Genomic DNA, 21,413 nt, shown 5'->3' on the forward strand with positions numbered 1-21,413 from the left:
TGCCTCTTTCAATACAGTACGTATGAGAGTCTGGGATGCCTTGAGAGATACCTTCCCAGATACATCAGATTTGCAGTCAGTAATACAATGTACAATGAATGATGAGGAAGATGCCATGGGTTTCATTTTAGGGGTGCAGGAGATGTGGAGAGTGGAAACGGGTATGGCCTGGGATCAATCAACATCTTTGTTTTACTTTATAATAAAGAGAGGGCTCCCAATAGAAGTTCAGAAAGCACTCGACAAAATAGCAGGAATAGAAGCAAAAGGCTGGCCAGAAATACAAAGCATAATAGAACACCACTGCAAACGAATCAAGGAAAGGGAGAAGGAGATAGCACAGAAAAGGTTGGCAGATGAGGCAAAATTAATACAAACAAAACTGGTGAAGGTTGCAGCTGCTGTAGCCGCACTCCCCAGAGACAGAGAAGCAGAGGAGGAGGAGGGGTCAGTAGTAATACAAGGGAGAATGACAGCCAATTGGGCGGGAAATGGGCAATCACAGTGGAACGGACAGGAGCAATACGGAGGACCGCAGTGGCAGGTGTGGAGCGCCCGGGGAGGAAGAGGTGGGTACAGAGGGCACAGAGGTGGTGGTCCACGGTACGGAGTGAATGGCGGGTATGGAGGCCCAAGCTCAAGGGGGGGACAAGGGAATTGTTGGAATTGCGGGAGGTGGGGGCATTTCTCATGGGAGTGTAAGAGCAGGCCAATGAATACTTATCAAAACGAACAGCAGTATGGCCACACCCACCCAGGAAGCCCATATGGGCTAACAATGGGTGGAGGAGGGGGAAGAGGACAACAAGATCAGAGGTGCACAGAGGAACATAGGGCACAAACACATAATGTTCAGCAACACCCACAATGCCGCGAGCACATGACACACACACACAGTGCAACCCTTTCGCCACAACCGCAAATGGTGTACCTGCACCCTTTGGAGGGGTGGCCATGGTATCGGGAAATGTTTTCGACCATGGGGATACCACGAGGCACTCAGCAAAGGACAGCCCACAGAGAGCACTTGCCTGTCCAGTACTATCAACGACCCTCGATGCAGCAGAGTAACCATTGGTGGGGCGGAGATAGGGAACAAAATATATTTTTATGGTAGATTCGGGGGCTAGAAAGTCATGCCTACGCAAAGGCAGGTTTCTGCTATCTAATCGTAAATTGGGGTTCTCTGGGGTGGTGGTCGATATTCCTTAAACAGAAGATTTGGATGTAACAGTGGGGGGCAAAACAGTACAAGCTCCCCTGCTGTACTATGAACAATCTCCAATCAACTTGTTGGGGAGGGACCTCCTCAGCAAACTCAACATGACTATTTCTTTTACCAAAAGGGGAATAGTTTGCTCGACCCCGGGGAGCTGCCCCTTGCGAGTCATGTTGGTAGTACACACACGAGCAACAGCGCCAGAAATACGTGGCATACCAGTGGACCCATATATGTTTATTTAGGGGTTGAAAACACTGGCACGAGTAGTTCCAGAGTTGAAACGCCAGGAATGGAGGGTGCCTGCAGAGTTTGTTTTCTGTCCTATAGCATGTCCAGAGATAGTGCCACGAACAGGGATGTCATTAGATCTGCATGCAGTACAGGTATCAGCGCAAAGGATAGCCGTTATTGGAATGGACATACATGGCTGCCAGTGGCGCACAGTATTGTGCATCAATGCCAACATTGCATTGCGAGATTTATCAGACGAAGACCTCTTCACAGATTCAGACAGCGATGGGGAAATAATAATGGATATAGCAATCCCTTGTGATATCATGATACAGACAAGACAGGCACCAGTGCAGCTGATGGCAGTGGTAGGAGCACCACCTCCATTTTTTGACAATGACATGCAATCATTGCCGGTTTACCTGTGGAACACCGGCCCATATGATGTGGGACTGTTGCCTGAGGTGACACCTTCAAGATAAAACTTAAACATGGAGCATTATTACCCAGAGTAAAACAGTACCCCCCTGTCCCGGAAAGCAGATAAAGGGATAAAAGAAACAATTACCGCACTGTTAGCCCAGGGCATAATAGTGCCATCTAATTCACCATGCAATACCTGCATTTACCCCATCAAGAAAGCAAAAGGCGGGGCTTGGAGGATGATCCAGGACCTATGCCCACTTAATGACATCATACAGAAGGAATTGCCTTTAGTTCCTAACCCTGCATCAATTCTGTGCAGTATACCGAAAGATGTTTCTTGTTTTACAGTGGTGGATTTGAAGAACGCATTCTTCTCAGTACCATTAGATGAAGAGTCCCGATATTTGACAGCATTCACATTGGGAGGAAAGAGATACGAACATTGTAGATTACCGCAGGGATACTGTGAAAGCCCAAGTCTATTCAATAGGATTTTACACGAAGATCTAGGAAATGTTGCCCATGAAAACACAATTATTCAGTACGTGGATGATTTACTGATTTGTGGAAAAAATGAGGATGAGTGCAGGAAGGATTCTATTACTCTTTTGACATTGTGGGCCCAAAAAGGTTACAAAGTAGACAAAGAAAAATTACAATACTGTCAACAAGAAGTGTTGTATTTGGGACAACTGATCTCAAAGGATGGTAAAAGAATCATACCAGACAGGGTAGCTGCCATCAAAGCAGTAAGCAAACCAAAAACAGTGAAAGAGATGCAGAAATTCCTCGGCATGTGTAACTACTGCCGAGCCTGGATTTCAGAATATGCAGGTTATACAAAGCCATTACTGCAGGGAAGCGCAAAGAGAAAAAACACAGAAATACAATAGACAGCAGAAATATATGAAGCCTTCACAACACTTAAGGAGCTATTTCAAAAGCACCAGTATTCGCAAACCCAGGATACGAACGCAAGTTTTATTTATTTTCACATTGCAACAAGACACTCATGGCGGCAGTCTTGACACAAAAAACATCACTGGGGCACAAACCATTGGCCTATTACAGTGGAACACTGGATGCGGTTATGCAAGGACACTTCACCTGTGAGCAATCTCTCGCAGCCGCAGCGTTCGCATTTGAAAAAAGTGCAACAATTGTGAAGGGGTGTTCTGTGACACTGTTCATGGAACATTCATTATTCGCCATATTAGAAAGATCAAAAAGCACATTAACAACTCAGAGAGCCACAGCATATGAAGTTATTCTGTCCAGAGCCAACATACACATAGTGAGATGCAAAACAGTCAACCCTGCCACATTCATCACAGAAGCATGCACAGTGGAAGACATGCAAACTCATGATTGTGCAACATACAGAGGTGAGGATTGGGATACGCCTACAGTAAGTGAAAATGCACTGGCCGAATGAGAAATATACTTAATAGACGGGTAAGCATCAATAAACTCAGAAACAGGAGAAAAACATGTGAGAATAGCTGTCGTGAGATTAGAGGAAGGTGAATATGAAATACTCGCCCATCAACGATTACTAGCCCATTATTCAGCACAAGCAGCAGAGCTAGTAGCACTAATTGAAGCCTTACATGCAGCCAAGGGTTGTGCTGTCACAATCTATACAGACTCAGCCTATATGACTACTACAGTACACGGGGGATTGGCTAGATGGGGGAGAAGAGGATTTAACAGAGCAGATGGGTCCCCTGTGCAACACACAGAGTTACTTAAGGAATTGATAGAGGCACTAAAAGATCCTACAATTGTAGCCATAGTAAAATGCCAGGCCCATGCAAACAATACTGACCTCATCTCTTTGGGAAACGCAGCAGCGGACGCTGCCGCAAACAAAGCATCATACTTAACAAAATAGGTGAGTACTTGATACATAAAAAGCATGGAAGAGGATCGCCCAGATGGGTATTACTCTATACCCATATCTCAAATATTAGAACTGCAAAATGGGGTGTTAGATGAGGAAAAGGAGCTATGGGAGAAAAGAGGGTGCAGCCAGTCGTCCACACACCTCCTTTGGCACCAGAATTATACAGGTAAGGTAGTGATGCCCAGCAAGCTACTAGATATAGCGTTCCAACAGCTTTACTTCCCAGCTCACAATGCAAAACAGCACATTGGCGCAGAAATACAAGAAAATTGGTTCATCCCAGGGTTACAGAGACAACTCTCAAAACTCACAATGGAGTGTACAACTTGTCAAATATACAATTCAGGACTGACATTGAGAACATTGCCCGGGACATTGCCCAAACCAACAGGCCCCTTTAAGGAGCTGCATATTGATTATGCAGACATGGGAGAAAGGTCCAATGGGTCATGCTACATGATAGTCGTGGTTTGTCCATTTTCAAGATGGGTAGAAGCAGGACCGTGCACCCACACGGATGCGAAGTGCGCTGCAAAGTTTTTAGTGCAGGAAGTGTTTCTGCGCTGGGGAATTTGTGACGCGATTCGCTCTGATAATGGCATGCATTTTGTCAATGATCTGTTCAAGGAGGTTACTGCCCTGCTAGGAATAAAACAAACTGTACACTATTCATCACCCGCTAAGTAATGGTGTGGTTGAGAAGATCAATGGCCTCCTTAAAGGGAGGTTGTCAAAGTTGTATTTTATACTCAAGAAAAATTGGGTGTACTGTTTGCCTCTGGCCTTGTTTGAGTTGAGAAATCAACCCAGCAAGGACCACCACTTGTCTCTGCATAAAATTGTAACAGGAGGGCGCATGCATACTGCGAATTACCCACTCTGCAGACATTCAGACGCCCACAGAAGTGCTACAGTGCTAGGAGAAGAATTCAATGAATACTTGACAAAGCTCACAAAAGCCACCCGTATGATTTACATGCGAGGAATCAAGTGAGACAACAACACCTGTAGTAGACAGCCCAACAGGACAGCTGATACCAGGGGAGATGGTGTACGTGAGGAGTCTCATTTGTAGGTGGAATGCTCCAAGATTTCATGGCCTGTACGAGGTAGTGTATTGCACACCAACAGCAGTTAAGGTGAAAGGCCTACGATACTGGATACATTTGACAGACGTACGAAAAGCTTACGATAGTGTCACACAAGGACAAGAAGGGAATAGTGGACTTGGAGGAAACACAGACATGATAATGAAAGGGAAAATGTTTGCTTCCTTGCCAGTACCCATGTGAGAGATAAGAAAAAGTATTAAATGAATTACTACTGTGGTGTACATTATAATGGTAAGGAACTGCTAAAACGTTATTCTCTCTCTCCTTCTCTATACCCCCCTCTTCATGGTTTTCTTACCACTTCTCTCTTTCTCTCTCAGATTGACAAATGAACATGTTAACAGTAAATGTATTTTGATGTTTTGGGATGCTTAATGCACTTTTATGTTTCACCATGTAGGAGAAACAATGACGACAGATGGGGGCGCCACGAACGTTGTTAGAGCAGATAGACATGGGAACATTAATTTTTACTTACGTAGATATTCATATGTGTGTGGCCTGCTTGTATGTGCTGTAATATTCTTCACACTGATGTTTGGCCTAGTTTTATATTGGGCAGTTACATTTATTTCTATCGATATGCATGAGGGGGGAGGGAACGGATCTAGTATGATCAAACAAGGAACCTATCTTATATGGGACAGCTTCCAGCTCATATGTTAAAATGTTAAATGTTAAAGGTATTTGTACCACGCACCATCACCAATGGAATTGGTCTCCAGGTGCTCTGGCGGATCTGTAAGCGATAAGGGGGGGGAGAAGGGTTAGTAGGGTGAAGAGGGAGTAGGATAGTGAGAGGAGTGGTGTTCTGTTGGCAGCTTCAACTCGGTATACACCAAGTGCAGAGCTTTGGTGCAGGTATTGGATCAGTGTCAGTCCGCGTGTGCTGTTGCTCTGGGTTATGTGTTGTTGCAGTGTTGTGAAGTGCGTGCGGCTTGTGGTGCGAGAGATGGTTGTGTGAGTTTTTGCGTGAGATAAGTATGCAGAGTTTGAGGTTATATTAGTTAGTTAGTGGGTTACCTGACCTTTAGCATGCTAAGGTCACATTATTGCCTAAGTGTGGAACTTGCTGGCCTTCACAATCCTATCTGGATATGGCGCAGGCCAATGTCCAGAATTCTATCTAGGTGTGGGCATGCCAACACTCACAGCCCCATCTAGATGCGGCGCAGGCTGGTGTCCACAGTTCTGAGTGTGGCACACGCTAACATTCAAGTTTCATCTGGGTGCGGGCATGCTATCCTTCAGTCAAAATCCTATCTAGATGCGATGCAGGCTAATGTTCACAATTCTATCTAAGTGTGGACATGCTAATATTCACAATTCTATCTAAGTGTGAACATGCTAATATTCACAATTCTATCTAAGTGTGGGCATGCTAATTTTCACAATTCTATCCAAGTGTGGACATGCTAGCATTCTCAATTCTATCCAGACGCGACGCTGGCTAGTGTTCACAATTCTATCTGAGTGTGGAAATGCTAATATTCACAATTCCGTCTAGATGCGACTCAGGCAAATGTTCACAATTCTAAGTGTGGACATGCTAATATTCACAATTCTATCTAAGTGTGGACATGCTAGCATTCTCAAGTCTATCCAGACGCGACGCTGGCTAGTGTTCACAATTCTATCTGAGTGTGGAGATGCTAATATTCACAATTCTATCTAAGTGTGGGCATGCTAATTTTCACAATTCTATCTAAGTGTGGACATGCTAATATTCACAGTTCCATCTAGATGCGACTCAGGCAGATGTTCACAATTCTATGTAAGTGTGGACATGATAATATTCACAATTCTATCTAAGTGTGGACATGCTAATATTCACAGTTCCATCTAGATGCACATGCGATGATGCTGAGCCAAACAAAAAATCCTCCATGGGCTCAACGCCTGCACTGCACGACCTATGTGGGAGATAGATGGTCGTCCGAGTCTGGCCCATCCTGGAAAGGAGGACGTGGCACAGTATCATGGCCACGCCTAGCCGCAGCTTGCCCCTCGTCGGCAGCAAGTCTGCCGGACGGGTGAGCCTGGTTCTGTGTGGCGATGTGACATAGGTCTGCATGCAGAACCTCCCGTGATACACGTGCTTCCTCTTGCAAGGTAGCACGTGTAACATGGAGTTCCTCCTGCAAGGCCTGGCTGGACAACCGCTGCACCTCCCAGCAAGCCTGTAGCTCAGCCGAGATGGTACGCTCAAGCTGTGCAAACCTCTCCTCTGCCTGCTGCCTCTGGGACATCATAAGGACACCCAGAGTGGATCTGAGGGAAGCATACTCCTCCCTCAGGGCATCCATGTGCACCTCTGCATGAGCAGCAATTGCTTGACGCAGAGACGACATTTCAGCCTGGCGTGCCATGTCTGAGGCCGCCATGCCCAGCCTGAGCGAGCGGGCCGTGGACTGTGTCGCCTGCTGCTGGAGAAGCATCTGCCTAGCAGGGGGAGCACAGATCGGGCCACACGCTCCATGCTCTCAGCGATGTTCTCCATTGCTGCCCCCTGCCGTTCGGAATTGGCAGTCATGTCTTGCTCCCACTCAGTATAGAGCGGTTGCGCGCGGCGACCGCGTTGCCGGGCTAGACCCCTGCGGGACCCAAGGACCGGGGGTCCTCGCTGTGTTGGCACCGCCTGCGGCTGCACGACTACATGCCCCCGTCGACGTGATGTCCCAGGCACATCAGTGACTGGTGTGGAGGGTGACCCTGCGTCCCGATCCACCACGGGCGGAGGAACCAAGACTGTCTGATCCCTCAGTGCAGGTGTCGCAGACAGAGGAGTGTCCACATCAGAATCACTCACCCCTGACACATGGACTTGATGCTCATCCAACTCACCATGGACGTCAGAGTCGTCATCAAGGCTGGACTCATAGGCAGCCAGAGACAAGATGGACTGCAGCACTTGGGGGTTTTCGTGGCCTACCACCCCACGACCCCCACTAGTGCCGGGTTGATGTGGTGTTACCAACCCTGTGCCTGGCATGACAACACCATCCTCAGCCTCCATTCCGTCATCACCTGAAAAATAGAGAGAAAAAGGTCAATACACATGTCAGAAGTACACGACACACACACACACCGACAGCAAAAGCATCCAGCAGACATGTGACACACAACATATGACCTGGCATGCATGCTGGGTCTACTTTGAATGGCTTCTGTGATCAGACCTGTTGAAAGGTGGCAGTTTCCATGGAAGTGGGTCTATGCAGTGCAGAAAATGTGTACGCCACTCACTATCTACATGTACAAGCACTACATGGTGTGTGCCAGGAAATGTGAAGGCAGTGCAATGTCAAATTCAGACATCACGTGCATTGTGCATTCAATGTGTACCATGTCTAGAAGCCAAGCACCCCTCCACCCCAGTACCAAAGCAGGGATGCCTAGCATGGTATCAAAAGGCTGACCATACACCTGTGTATTGACAGGCAGTGTTGACTGGCATCAACAGCTTAATTGGATTCAAATTACAACACTGCAAATGATGCTGGGACAGTGGGCAGGACACATGATGAAAACTCCGGAGGCCGCCCACGTGTGAAGAAGACACAAGAGTTGGACAGAGTCATTGGCCATTGAACAGGCTGAGGCCTGTGAGCCACACAGATTGTCAGGGCCTAAACATGTGTGCAACGCAGGACTGAGCCACAGTTGACATGGGGAGGCCGATGAGATGGCAGGCAATGTATGTAACCAAGGACTCATATTACAGTGATCATCCAGTCAATGACACATAGGGGCATGCGTGCAATGCTCATGGAGCATGAATGGGCACTCATGTCCCTGCGGGACATCTGACCCATGCACAGTACAAGTGAGATACCCTGCATCGAGTACTAAGGCTGTACCACACGGCATATGTCCGGCAGTTTCTACGCTGGAAGTTAGCATCTACACAGGACACATGAACAAGAAACTACACATTGGCAAGATTGGAGCAGACCAGTGCAAAGGTGGAACTGGAGTGCAGAGTGGCGGACGAGGGGCAAGGGAGCATGCCCACATGGAGTCCTGCATGCAGGCAGAGGAGACATGCATGACGGTAGCATTGCATTACTTACACATCAGAACCATGTACACGTCACATGTAGCAGCAATCATGCACAACACATCCCACAAGTGAAACACACACGTCCTCAACAGACACGCATCAACACTCACTGGACTGGGCATCAAAGTCCAGCATCTCTCCCACTCCTTCGACCAATTCAGGTGGTATGAACTCCGCAACGAGAGCCTCATGCGGAGTGAGTTCTTCCTCCTCTGGTGCAGGCCCACCGCCAGTCACCAGAGTCAAGTTGTAATTTGAGGCACGCTTGGCCTTAGTGCTGCGCTTGATGTCATTCCAACGCTTTTTGCACTCCTGCGTCGTGCGCACCTCATGGCCGAATGAACTGACATGTTCTGCAACATGCTTCCAGTCGGTGTCACGTTGGGCAGCCGTAGTCTGACTATTGGCACCCACTAGCATGTCACGGCTGTGGCCCGGCATGTAGTCCACGAGGAAGTCCAGTTCCTGCTTACAGAAAGGCTTCTTCCTCGACGTGCAGGAGGTCGTGGCTGTGTGTGGGGTCCCAGCCTGTGCTGCAGGTGCAACCTTCCTCCTCTTGGACTGTGGTGCAGACCCTGGCTGGCTAATGCCGCCCTGACCAGTATGGCCAGTGGGTTCGGTGGATTGAGCCAAGGGAGTGGCAGGTGGAGGGATGACCAAAGGCCTGACTTGTGTCAGTGGCAGCTGGGTGCCCACTAATAGACCCTGCGCAGCAACATCAGCTGTGGCAGGGTCATTGACCGCAACGGTCCTGGTTGGCAGACTCACAACCGGGGTGCTGTTGGGTGCATCTGCCCCTGCACTTGCCAACACCCGGCTGTTCGGGGCAGCAGATGACATGACTGCCCCAGGGACACGTGTCTTGGTCTGAGCAGCCCGGCCTGCCCCTATGGTTTCCCCCCTGGCCTGTTGGAGATCTACCAAGGGCTCTTCAAGTGCCAACGCAGCCTGCGCTGGCAGACCCTGAGCCTGGGTGGCGGTGTCCACAGCTGCACCTGCAGCTACCACTACCCTTGGGCCCGTGGCAGTCGATGGAACGGACTGCCGGGTCATATGGGTGCCAGTGCCAGATGCAGGAGCTGCATCCCCCGGAACCACAGGGGGTGGTGGCATGGCTGCACCGACACATGGCACAACATTGTGCTCAAGTGGCACACCCCTGTCTCTTCCCCCTCTGTGGCTGCCCTGGACACGCTGGAGTCCCCCTACTTCCTGGTCACCACGGCCACGTCCCCGACCACGCCCACCACGAGGAGTACGCCCAGCTGAGGCGCACCTCACCTTTGGTGGCCTCCCAACCATGGCACAGATGTAGTAGTGCTGGCACAGATGGAGTGGTGCCAATGGGAGGTGTACAACACAATTGACCTGGGCAATTGGTGTGAAGGGGGTGGGAAGCAAGATGTTAACAGCACCCCTGCACCTGCAAGGCTGTATGTGACCCCGGTGATGTGGTGACGGGTCACGCAACGCTCAGGCACCCCAAAACTGCAGTAAAACCGTGCACGCAACCCTGCAGCCTACGTGCGTGGATTCAACCTCCCGCAGTATGCGGTGGCACCCAGTAACATGAATAACGCGTACGCGTGGGACACGCAGGCTACTATGACATCGAAAATGGGTGCGATACACAGGGGCACCCGCAGTGGGAAAAAGAGCGTGTGCGACTCACCGTCTGACTAGCACGATGCAGAAAAACACGCGTAGCCAATACCCCCGCCAAAAGAAGAGATAGGTCCTTGATAGCTGTCAAGTTGTGATGGCGTGCGAAACAACAGGAAGCAGCAACACACGTCGGTCTCCACGAAAGGCACGTACAGTGAACTGCTGGGCCCGCTCACCTTTAACCCGTGCTGAGGGAAACGCACGCGTGCGTCACGTCACTTACGCGCATGGGCCCTTTCCTCGTATTACACGCGGACGTGCAGTTTTTCACGCGCGCTTACGTGCATGGGCCCTTTCCTCGTATTGCCCGCGGACGTGCAGTTTTCCACGCACGCTTACGTGCATGGACCCTTTCCTCGTATTACACGCGGACGTGCAGTTTTTCACGAGCGCTGAAATTCCCATGCACGTCTGTACGCGTCACGTCACAGGGGCGCTTGCGCTTGAGGGACCTTCTGTCCAATGAAAATGCGGATGCGTGCAGACGCGCTTATGCGCTAAGGGCCTTTCCTCGAATTACACGCTGACGTGCAGATTTTTCACGTGCCAAATCACTCCGTATCAAGCTGGCCACGTGTAAGCACACGGAAGACCACGCTCCTGCCCAGAAGGCCGAACTACTGCCCCCCAGAGCCCCGAGCACGCTCCCACCTGCCATCTGCTGTTGCCTGACTGCCTGCTGCCCACGTGCCCTGCCATTTGCTGCCTGCACATGCCAGGGGTGCTGTTGCTGTGACCACCCCTGCTGGAACCGAAGACTCCCGACTGGGATTCCATCGCTCCACAGCCCAGCCCCAGGACCCAGTTGCCCACCCACTCCTGCCTCTGGGGTTGTCATGTCGGAGCAAACACCATCTGGGACCACTGACAACCCCCGTCCAGAGAGGCAGAGGGGCACCAGCTTCAGTGCCACTGAAGTTGGTGTCCTGGTGGAGCAAGTCCTGGGGCAGTATGATGCCCTCTTCGGAAGTTCCCGCGCCGACAAGGAAGGACGGACTCGGATCTGGACTGACATCGTGACTGCCATCAACGCGGAGGGGGTGGCAGTCCGCGACTTACAACATGTCAAGAAGCGCTGGGAGGACTTCAGGTCCAGGACCCTGAACAAGGCCCAGCGCCTCTTGAAGGCAGCGGATGCCAAGGGGCGCCGGGGCCACTTGTCGGAAGAACAGATGAGGGTCCTGGAAGGCATATCCCCAGCGCTCCACGTCCAGGTCCTTGAGAGGCAGACCCGTCTGGAGTCGAGCGGTGAGTGTACATGCATCCTGATTGTGAGCAGTGCGTGTGGTGATTATTCAGAAGTGTGCAGTTTGCACATCTGTTTGTATGGGGTCGAGTATGGGTGAGGGCCGTGGGGCTGACACATGCGAGGGCTGGAATGTGTGAGACATGGATGGTGCTTGTGTGTGTAGGCTTGCATGCCAAATGCAGTTGTGTGGGCACACATGTTTGGATGAATGTGTATGTAAGTAGACATGTCCGTGATGTCACGCATGTACGTTGTTTTTGGCTGCATGTATCAGCACTGTGTACATGTGCATGTGTGTGTATTTGACAAGGGTGCAACAGTGATGCAACATGGATGCATGTGACAGCGGTTTGTGGAAGCCTGATTGGCAGATGTGACATGGATGCCCGTCTGAACACTGCAACACTTGGCAGAGGTGTACACATGCATGCAAGTGTGGTGGTGTGTGTACATGTGTGGTGCCCTTCCTGTGTTGCATGTGATGTCTGGCTCACCTTTGGCTGCTCATGCTGTTGTATGTGTATGGATGGTAGTGGCAGTTGAGATATGGCTGTGGTATGGCTCATGTGTGCGAGTTGTAATGACATGTGTGTTGGGGATTGTGATGACATGTCTGAGGTTTGCCAATGCCACTCATGTACAACTGTCATGTGTGTATGTGTCCATTGTACAGTGCCCTGATGCCTGTGTTTTGTTTCTCCCTGTCTGCAGCGTCAACTGATGAAGAGGGCGGAGAAGGTGCTGTGGAGCACAGCGGCGGGGATCCCACCGCCAGCCGGAGACGCAAGGCCCGGCTCCCCTCCCACAACACTGCAAATGATGCTGGGACAGTGGGCAGGACACATGATGAAAACTCCGGAGGCCGCCCACGTGTGAAGAAGACACAAGAGTTGGACAGAGTCATTGGCCATTGAACAGGCTGAGGCCTGTGAGCCACACAGATTGTCAGGGCCTAAACATGTGTGCAACGCAGGACTGAGCCACAGTTGACATGGGGAGGCCGATGAGATGGCAGGCAATGTATGTAACCAAGGACTCATATTACAGTGATCATCCAGTCAATGACACATAGGGGCATGCGTGCAATGCTCATGGAGCATGAATGGGCACTCATGTCCCTGCGGGACATCTGACCCATGCACAGTACAAGTGAGATACCCTGCATCGAGTACTAAGGCTGTACCACACGGCATATGTCCGGCAGTTTCTACGCTGGAAGTTAGCATCTACACAGGACACATGAACAAGAAACTACACATTGGCAAGATTGGAGCAGACCAGTGCAAAGGTGGAACTGGAGTGCAGAGTGGCGGACGAGGGGCAAGGGAGCATGCCCACATGGAGTCCTGCATGCAGGCAGAGGAGACATGCATGACGGTAGCATTGCATTACTTACACATCAGAACCATGTACACGTCACATGTAGCAGCAATCATGCACAACACATCCCACAAGTGAAACACACACGTCCTCAACAGACACGCATCAACACTCACTGGACTGGGCATCAAAGTCCAGCATCTCTCCCACTCCTTCGACCAATTCAGGTGGTATGAACTCCGCAACGAGAGCCTCATGCGGAGTGAGTTCTTCCTCCTCTGGTGCAGGCCCACCGCCAGTCACCAGAGTCAAGTTGTAATTTGAGGCACGCTTGGCCTTAGTGCTGCGCTTGATGTCATTCCAACGCTTTTTGCACTCCTGCGTCGTGCGCACCTCATGGCCGAATGAACTGACATGTTCTGCAACATGCTTCCAGTCGGTGTCACGTTGGGCAGCCGTAGTCTGACTATTGGCACCCACTAGCATGTCACGGCTGTGGCCCGGCATGTAGTCCACGAGGAAGTCCAGTTCCTGCTTACAGAAAGGCTTCTTCCTCGACGTGCAGGAGGTCGTGGCTGTGTGTGGGGTCCCAGCCTGTGCTGCAGGTGCAACCTTCCTCCTCTTGGACTGTGGTGCAGACCCTGGCTGGCTAATGCCGCCCTGACCAGTATGGCCAGTGGGTTCGGTGGATTGAGCCAAGGGAGTGGCAGGTGGAGGGATGACCAAAGGCCTGACTTGTGTCAGTGGCAGCTGGGTGCCCACTAATAGACCCTGCGCAGCAACATCAGCTGTGGCAGGGTCATTGACCGCAACGGTCCTGGTTGGCAGACTCACAACCGGGGTGCTGTTGGGTGCATCTGCCCCTGCACTTGCCAACACCCGGCTGTTCGGGGCAGCAGATGACATGACTGCCCCAGGGACACGTGTCTTGGTCTGAGCAGCCCGGCCTGCCCCTATGGTTTCCCCCCTGGCCTGTTGGAGATCTACCAAGGGCTCTTCAAGTGCCAACGCAGCCTGCGCTGGCAGACCCTGAGCCTGGGTGGCGGTGTCCACAGCTGCACCTGCAGCTACCACTACCCTTGGGCCCGTGGCAGTCGATGGAACGGACTGCCGGGTCATATGGGTGCCAGTGCCAGATGCAGGAGCTGCATCCCCCGGAACCACAGGGGGTGGTGGCATGGCTGCACCGACACATGGCACAACATTGTGCTCAAGTGGCACACCCCTGTCTCTTCCCCCTCTGTGGCTGCCCTGGACACGCTGGAGTCCCCCTACTTCCTGGTCACCACGGCCACGTCCCCGACCACGCCCACCACGAGGAGTACGCCCAGCTGAGGCGCACCTCACCTTTGGTGGCCTCCCAACCATGGCACAGATGTAGTAGTGCTGGCACAGATGGAGTGGTGCCAATGGGAGGTGTACAACACAATTGACCTGGGCAATTGGGGTGAAGGGGGTGGGAAGCAAGATGTTAACAGCACCCCTGCACCTGCAAGGCTGTATGTGACCCCGGTGATGTGGTGACGGGTCACGCAACGCTCAGGCACCCCAAAACTGCAGTAAAACCGTGCACGCAACCCTGCAGCCTACGTGCGTGGATTCAACCTCCCGCAGTATGCGGTGGCACCCAGTAACATGAATAACGCGTACGCGTGGGACACGCAGGCTACTATGACATCGAAAATGGGTGCGATACACAGGGGCACCCGCAGTGGGAAAAAGAGCGTGTGCGACTCACCGTCTGACTAGCACGATGCAGAAAAACACGCGTAGCCAATACCCCCGCCAAAAGAAGAGATAGGTCCTTGATAGCTGTCAAGTTGTGATGGCGTGCGAAACAACAGGAAGCAGCAACACACGTCGGTCTCCACGAAAGGCACGTACAGTGAACTGCTGGGCCCGCTCACCTTTAACCCGTGCTGAGGGAAACGCACGCGTGCGTCACGTCACTTACGCGCATGGGCCCTTTCCTCGTATTACACGCGGACGTGCAGTTTTTCACGCGCGCTTACGTGCATGGGCCCTTTCCTCGTATTGCCCGCGGACGTGCAGTTTTCCACGCACGCTTACGTGCATGGACCCTTTCCTCGTATTACACGCGGACGTGCAGTTTTTCACGAGCGCTGAAATTCCCATGCACGTCTGTACGCGTCACGTCACAGGGGCGCTTGCGCTTGAGGGACCTTCTGTCCAATGAAAATGCGGATGCGTGCAGACGCGCTTATGCGCTAAGGGCCTTTCCTCGAATTACACGCTGACGTGCAGATTTTTCACGTGCCAAATCACTCCGTATCAAGCTGGCCACGTGTAAGCACACGGAAGACCACGCTCCTGCCCAGAAGGCCGAACTACTGCCCCCCAGAGCCCCGAGCACGCTCCCACCTGCCATCTGCTGTTGCCTGACTGCCTGCTGCCCACGTGCCCTGCCATTTGCTGCCTGCACATGCCAGGGGTGCTGTTGCTGTGACCACCCCTGCTGGAACCGAAGACTCCCGACTGGGATTCCATCGCTCCACAGCCCAGCCCCAGGACCCAGTTGCCCACCCACTCCTGCCTCTGGGGTTGTCATGTCGGAGCAAACACCATCTGGGACCACTGACAACCCCCGTCCAGAGAGGCAGAGGGGCACCAGCTTCAGTGCCACTGAAGTTGGTGTCCTGGTGGAGCAAGTCCTGGGGCAGTATGATGCCCTCTTCGGAAGTTCCCGCGCCGACAAGGAAGGACGGACTCGGATCTGGACTGACATCGTGACTGCCATCAACGCGGAGGGGGTGGCAGGCCGCGACTTACAACATGTCAAGAAGCGCTGGGAGGACTTCAGGTCCAGGACCCTGAACAAGGCCCATCGCCTCTTGAAGGCAGCGGATGCCAAGGGGCGCCGGGGCCACTTGTCGGAAGAACAGATGAGGGTCCTGGAAGGCATATCCCCAGCGCTCCACGTCCAGGTCCTTGAGAGGCAGACCCGTCTGGAGTCGAGCGGTGAGTGTACATGCATCCTGATTGTGAGCAGTGCGTGTGGTGATTATTCAGAAGTGTGCAGTTTGCACATCTGTTTGTATGGGGTCGAGTATGGGTGAGGGCCGTGGGGCTGACACATGCGAGGGCTGGAATGTGTGAGACATGGATGGTGCTTGTGTGTGTAGGCTTGCATGCCAAAGGCAGTTGTGTGGGCACACATGTTTGGATGAATGTGTATGTAAGTAGACATGTCCGTGATGTCACGCATGTACGTTGTTTTTGGCTGCATGTATCAGCACTGTGTACATGTGCATGTGTGTGTATTTGACAAGGGTGCAACAGTGATGCAACATGGATGCATGTGACAGCGGTTTGTGGAAGCCTGATTGGCAGATGTGACATGGATGCCCGTCTGAACACTGCAACACTTGGCAGAGGTGTACACATGCATGCAAGTGTGGTGGTGTGTGTACATGTGTGGTGCCCTTCCTGTGTTGCATGTGATGTCTGGCTCACCTTTGGCTGCTCATGCTGTTGTATGTGTATGGATGGTAGTGGCAGTTGAGATATGGCTGTGGTATGGCTCATGTGTGCGAGTTGTAATGACATGTGTGTTGGGGATTGTGATGACATGTCTGAGGTTTGCCAATGCCACTCATGTACAACTGTCATGTGTGTATGTGTCCATTGTACAGTGCCCTGATGCCTGTGTTTTGTTTCTCCCTGTCTGCAGCGTCAACTGATGAAGAGGGCAGAGAAGGTGCTGTGGAGCACAGCGGCGGGGATCCCACCGCCAGCCGGAGACGCAAGGCCCGGCTCCCCTCCCATGTTGTGATCTCGTCGGGGAGTGAGGAGTCCGGTGCCGCGTCCCAGGCCGCAGCTGCCGGGGGGAGGACCAAGAGGCGGAGGTTGGAGTTGGACTCCTCGGCAGCAGAAGGGGCAGCTGGGACCCCACAGGGCCCAACAGGGAAAGATGGCACGGAGTCATCCAGGTTGGTGGAGGGTTTGGTGGAGGTGGAGGCCGTGCAAGCACCAGAGACGAGGTCTGGAGGTGGGGATCCCACTGGTGCTAGTGGTGCAGTGCAGGACCAGGGACAGGAGGCAACACAGGCCGCCGCGGAGGTGCCTGTGTGCAATCCTGTCCCTGATCCTGTCCCTGCATCATCTTGCACCAGCAGGGATGCCTATGTCCAGACCCGTTTTCAGGCAGGGGATGAGCTCACGTCAACTGGCCTTCCTCTGCCTGCGGACGTGGCTATCCAGGTCCGGGTTGAGCCTGTCCTGGCTGGTGTGGCGTTGCGTCAACGGGCCATGCGAGGTGACCTGCAGTCTTTTCATGAAGGGACTGCACGTCATCTCGAATGGCTCGTTGACCACGTCAGCCTGCTGGGACAGGTCACCCAGGCCAGATTCCTCCATCTGATGGGACTTGCTACGACCCCCTCCTCAACTGGACCCCCTACGCGCCAGTCGTCCTCTGTGCCATCTTCCCACCATCAGTCACCTGGGTGCCCTGTGGAGTTGCCTCTGACGGTGCGGCCAGGCTGGTGGAGGAGGCATCCCTGCCACAGTCGGGAGTCGGACGTCCAGCAGGGGTGGCCACATCTACGACTGCACCCCAGCCAACGGAGGATGTGCAGGCAGCAGGAGGCAGTGCACGGGCAGAGGCACAGCAGCAGCAGCAACGTGGTGGGAGCCATGAAGGCTCGGGGCCTTCAACATCGGAGGGGCAGGCATCGGCCGGAGGGCAGGAGGACCCAGGACAGAGAGTGTCTTCCGTGTGGCAGCGGTTGGGCCATGCCATAGATGCGGAGCGGCAGCGGGCGGAAGAGGCACGGCTCACAATGGTCAGGGCGGAGAACTCCATGCGAGGGAGGGCCCTGAGGCGGGCTGAGTGCCTCGAGGCAATCCGCAGGGGTTTGGAGGTGGAGACGTCGACGGCCCTGCGGACCCTCAGGGCCATGGAGGAGGACCGCCTCCGGGACATTGAGGAGGAGTTCGATGATGCCCTGGCCCGGGACATCCACAAGTGAGCCGTGAAACTAGCCCGCTGCCCTTGTACATAGTTATGTAGGTAGTGTTAGGTTTCATTTTTGTTTTGATTTTATTTGGACCTTTCGGACATTGGCCACATTTTTGTATATAGTTTATTTTATTAGTTAGTGTAGTTAGATAGGTTTCCTTTCTTTTGTTGGGATAATGGACCCTGGCTTGTTCCCATGTACATAGTTCACTGTTGGATTGTATTTATTTTCACTTTTTAACCATGGAGCAATGGCTTTCTTTTTTATTTCCCATTGGATTTTGTTTTGTGGACATTGACTTTGGACCACATTACTTTGGAATTTTATTTTTGGTTTAGCTTTTTTTCACGGACATGCTTCTTTTAATTTTTGTACATTCACATTTCTGTTTCTTCATTTTTTATTCTATTTATGTTTCCTTTAATACATATTTTTTTTGGTGAACTTTAATGTGTGGTATCTCATTGGTTTCATGCATTTCATGATATGTATTTTGAGATTCACTGAAACCCATTGGGTGTATGTGAGGGAAATGTGTTTGTTTCGCAACTTGCAATTGGTGTTGTGTGATGTAATTGCAAATTATGAGTGGGTGGATGCAATACTCGGGTGGGTGTTTTGCATTTGGAGGCTGACCATAGGGACCAGGGACCTAGATTGTGATGACATGTTGGCAGGGGAAGATGAGTTGCACATGGGTGGGGGCCTGCTGGCAGGTGCCACACAGTGCTGGGGGGTGGGGGTGCTGGGGAACATGAGTTGGACATGGGTGGGGGCCTGCTGGCAGGTGCCCCACAGTGCTGGGGTGTGGGGGTGGTGGGGAACATGAGTTGGACATGGGTGGGGGCCTGCTGGCAGGTGCCCCACAGTGCTGGGGGGTGGGGGTGCTGGGAGACATGAGTTGGACATGGGTGGGGGCCTGGTGGTGGGTGCCCCTGGTGGCTGGGGGGTGGTGGTGCTGGGAGACATGGCTGGGGGCCTGGCGGAGGGTGCCCCTGGTGCCTGGGGGTGCAGGGGGACATTCGTTGGTGGGCAGTAGTGCAAGTTGACATGTGGGTTGGCTGGGGGTCATGGCCATGGTGGATGGTGTGCCTGCAGGACATGTGCAGGGTAGGCCCCTGTGGTGTGAGCCACCTGCAGGGGCCGTGGAGGGTGTAGAGGGAACATCTGGGAGGACCCACACGTGCAATTCACGTGTGGTGCTCCCCGCGCACCCCTGTAATACACGTACCCTGATGGAATTGCGTGTGGAACTTCCCACGCACCCCTGAAATGCGCGTACCCTGCTCGCACAGGCCCAATCGCGTGTGGAACTTCCCGCGCACCCCTGGAATACACGTACCCTGATGGAATCGCGTGTGGAACTTCCCGCGCACCACTGGAATACACATACCCTGCTGATGTCGCGTGTGAAACTTCCCCCGCAGCACGGAATACACGTACCCTGGTGAGATCGCGTGTGGAACTTCCCGCGCACCCCTGAAATACACATGCCCTGCTGATGTCGCGTGTGAAACTTGTCCCGCACCCCAAAATACACGTACCATGATGAAATCGCGTGTGGACTTTCCCGCGCACCCCTGAAATACACGTACCCTGCTGAAATCGCATTTGGCACTTCCCGCGCACCCCTGAGATACGCGTACCCCCAATCGCGTGTGGAAATTCCCGCGCACCCCTGAAATACACGTACCCTGCTGAAATCGCGTGTGGCACTTCCCGCGCACCCCTGAGATACACGTACCCTGTGGAAATCGCGTGTGGAACTTCCCGCGCACCCCTGAAATACGCATACCCTGCTCACACGGGGCCAATCGCGTGAGGTACTTCCCACGCACCCCAGTGATACACGTAGCCCGCTTGCCGTGCTGGTACAGGGTTAGCTCAGCCCTTTGCGCTGGATTGGGTAAATTGATGGCTTTTCCCTGCGCGAGAGGCGTTCTGCAGGGTCGCTGTGCCACTGTGCGCCACGGCTGGTTTTGGTGGCTGGAATCCATGAATACGCTGTGTGCGGAAATGGATTTTAGCGCACGCGGCTGGCGCAGGGATTCGCACGCACACACTGTGCGCCAGCCGCGTGTGCCACTTGTGCGCTGAATTCTATGAATTACCCACTAAATATCATAAGCTAATTAGCGCATTAAACAATGCATTGATATAAATAGCATTCTATTATGAGGTTCTATCTAGTATACTAAGCTACTCATGCAGAAACATAGCATTGTGTGCAGCATACATGATGAAGATATAATATTTATAATGTTGATATGTTGAATAATGAAATGATAATTGTTTTCTTATTAAAGTTTTGTGTACTGTGAAATATGTAATAAGTAGCTAATTAAACCCATGTATTACATAATTGCATTACCACAGACAAAACACAAAGAGACAAGAACACATACAAATATGGGTATATACAGGGAAAGTGAAGTAAGCAAAAAAGCAGTAGTAGCAGAAACAATTCATAACCTAACTTATTATCTTTACGCAAATAAATGATTGCTCTGATGTGGAACCATTTCAGAAAATAGAGACTGGTAACCCGGTCCCAAACAGTGTTGTACTTATGGAAATTGCCCTAAAAGCTACTCAATTTTAATTGGCTGCGCTGTTCAAATGATATGATACTGTGCCTGAACAGGTTCGTAAGCAAGCCCTTCAAATTGAGCATTTGCTTTTATGGCAAAAGAAAGCTATGCACAAACTGAAATTGAAAAGTGGTAATCCAAGTATAACGCGCCCTGATCCTACTACAGGTTCAACAGCAGGGAACATGGGGGCAGGGGCAGTGTTCAAACCGATTCCGCAAATGGATTGTATCATAGGTGAGGTTTTGGAGCGTAATGTGCCTGACAAAATTATTACGCAGGAGTGTACAGAGAATGAAGATGTGGGGAGGCGTCCCGCTAGGGACACCGTGATGAAGGAAAATAAAGTTGCCTATACAGTATTTACCAAATGGCAAAAAGAGGTACGAAGCAGAGTAATCTTATGAGTAAAAAGCTACCTAAAAATCAACCTATGGCCACAAATAAGAAGGGGGCCAAAATACGAACATTTATTAAAAAGTTAAGTATCCCAACTAACAATACAATTACAACTGCGCAAGCTATTGCAAAAAAATATCACATGCTTAATTACTCGAACGGGAAGTGGCCTATTGCAACCAGTACTGGCATATGCCCCCCTTGTTGCACTTGTTGATGAGGCAACAGATCAGAATCTTCGGACGGG

Source organism: Ambystoma mexicanum, chromosome 10 (genome assembly GCF_040938575.1).
Source record: "Ambystoma mexicanum isolate Mex_15411 chromosome 10, UKY_AmexF1_1, whole genome shotgun sequence".
Taxonomy (NCBI): domain Eukaryota; kingdom Metazoa; phylum Chordata; class Amphibia; order Caudata; family Ambystomatidae; genus Ambystoma; species Ambystoma mexicanum.